The following is a 2745-nucleotide window of genomic DNA, read 5'->3' as shown; positions in this document are numbered from 1 at the left end:
TCGACACCATCCAGGACAAAGCAGCCCCCACTCGATTGGCACCACATCCACAAACATCCCACTCCCTCCCCCACCGACGCTCAGTCGCAGCAGTGTGTACCATCTACAAGATGCGTTGCAGGGATTTACCAAAGATCCTCAGGCAGCACCTTCCAAACCCACGACCACTTCCATCCAGAAGGACAAGGGGCAGCAGATACATGGGAACACCAGCCCCCTGCAAGTTCCCCTCCACTCCCCATCCTGACCAGGGAACATATCGCCGTTCCTTCAGCGTCGCTGGGTCAAAATCCTGGAATTCCCTCCCTAAGGGGCATTGTGGGTCAACCCACAGCACATGGGGACTGCAGTGGTTCAAGAAGGCAGCTCACCCCCACCTTCTCAAGGGGGGCAACTAGGGACGGGCAGTAAATGCTGGACCCCAACCAGTGACGCCCACACCCCATAAATAGTTCCTGAGCCTCACACAGCCGTCACTCAGTCCAACTGTCTCACTGCAAATGCTCCTCCTGCGCTGCATTGCTTTGGCCACCAACACCACACGAGGTGAGTGTGTGGGGCAGAGGTATGAAAGGGTCGAGGGTCCTCAGTTTCCTTGCCCATGGAGACAGGGTGGTCCAGGGCTGGAGGCAGAGAGTCAGGGGCAACACCCCACCCACCTCCCCACCCTCACCTCCCCCCCACCACCCCCGTACCATCTCCTCTGTGGCATCTACTAACTCGGGGCACCTTTGATTGGCACTGCTGTACCACAGCTGGTTCAAGGCTGTGGGGAGGGGTGGGGTGGGTGGGTGACGCTCCTGTGTTGGGCACCCTCAGGTCTCTCCGCACCAATCCATTGCAGGGGGGAAGGAAGGGGTGGCGGTTCCAAGATGAGTAGAACGGCCACCCTCCCCATCGCAGGCCCCGAGGCTGGTAAAGCTACAGGAAACGTTTCCCTGGCAATGGAACAGCTGGCAGTGCCCGCTCCTCTGTAAACATGCCTGTCCTGCCATTACGATAGTGTTTGTTGTCAGCTTACTATACCCTCACCTTATGGGCTTGGGGTGGGTTGGGGGGGGGCGGGGGCTGCGGGGGGGATGATGTGGCGCTGAAACTGTCCAACATTGAGAACTCACAGGGGTGGCACGGTGGCTCAGGGGTCAGCACTGCCGCCTCACAGCGCCAGGGACCCGGGTTCGATCCCACCCGCGGGCATCTGTCTGTGTGGAGTTTGCACATTCTCCCCGAGTCTGCGTGGGTTCCCTCCGCGTGCTCCGGTTTCCTCCCACAGTCCAAAGGTGTGCGCGTTAGGTGGACTGGCTGTGCTAAATTGCCCCTAATGCGCAGGAAGGTGTAGGTTAGGGGCATTAGCCATGGGAAATGTAGGGTAGGAGGTGTCAATCTGGGTGGGACGTTCTTCGAAGTCAGTGTGGACTTGTCGGGCCGAATGGCCTGTTTCCACACTGTAGGAATTCTATTCTGTTCTCTATGTACTGTGTTATAATCCCCAAATACTAGGCCACTCTCTATCTCCCAAATACCAGGCCACTATCTCTCTCCCCAGACACCAGGCTGCACTCTGTCTCTCTCCAAACAGTAGACCATGCTCTGTCTTGCCAAACACTGGATTCTATCTCTGTCCAAACACTGGCTCCTCTGTCTCTGTCTCTGCATTGACAGTGAAGGTGACTGCCCATAGCCACACCCATCAGAGGACCCACAACTTGGGGTGAGGCCTAGCAGTATTATCATCAGACAACCAGGCTGGATGCTGGGAGTCACGTGTAGGCCCAGACCAGGGAAAGACAGCAGATTTCCCTCCATAAACTGTAGTAGCGAACCAGATAGAATTTTAACAAACATTGACACTGGTTTTACCGAGAGGAGCTTTTGACTCCAGGTTTTTATTTCTTTTGTTTCGATTGAGTGCTATGCCAGAATTTGAACTCAGGCCCATACAGAGCCTCTCCAGATTACTATCTGAGAGACAATGCCACGACATCACTCTCCAGGGAAGGTAAGGGGCACAGATACCTGGAACTTGCAGATAATCACCAGCCTGAGGGAGTAAACAACTCTACCATTCCCCAGCTGTGCGTGGAAATTAGCCCACTGCTCTTGTAGCTCCCAACCAAAAGACCACATCAGATACAGGGCCTTCTGCCTGGGGCTGATAAAGCGCTATATCAGATGCAGGGCCTTCTGTCTGGGCCTGCTAAAGCGCTACATCAGATACAGGGCCTTCTGCCTGGTCATGATAAAGTGCTACGTCAGATACAGGGCCTTCTGCCTGGGGCTGATAAAGTGCTACATCAGATACAGGGCCTTCTGCCTGGGCCTGCTAAAGCACCACATCAGATACAGGGCCTTCTGCCTGGGGCTGATAAAGCGCTACGTCAGATACAGGGCCTTCTGCCTGGGGCTGATAAAGCAGTACATCAGATACAGGGCCTTCTGCCTGGGCCTGCTAAAGCACTACATCAGATGCAGGGCCTTCTGCCTGGGCCTGATAAAGCACTACATCAGATACAGGGCCTTCCACCTGGGCCTGATAAAGCACTACATCAGATACAGGGCCTTCTGCCTGGGGCTGATAAAGCGCTACATCAGATACAGGGCCTTCTGCCTGGGCCTGATAAAGCACTACATCAGATACAGGGCCTTCTGCCTGGGCCTGCTAAAGCGTTATATCAGATACAGGGCCTTCTGCCTGGGGCTGATAAAGCATTACATCAGATGCAGGGCCTTCTGCCTGGGCCTGAT

The sequence above is a fragment of the Rhincodon typus genome, chromosome 47 (assembly GCF_021869965.1).
Source record: "Rhincodon typus isolate 14 chromosome 47, sRhiTyp1.1, whole genome shotgun sequence".
Classification (NCBI taxonomy): domain Eukaryota; kingdom Metazoa; phylum Chordata; class Chondrichthyes; order Orectolobiformes; family Rhincodontidae; genus Rhincodon; species Rhincodon typus.
This window is presented reverse-complemented; position numbering follows the sequence as displayed.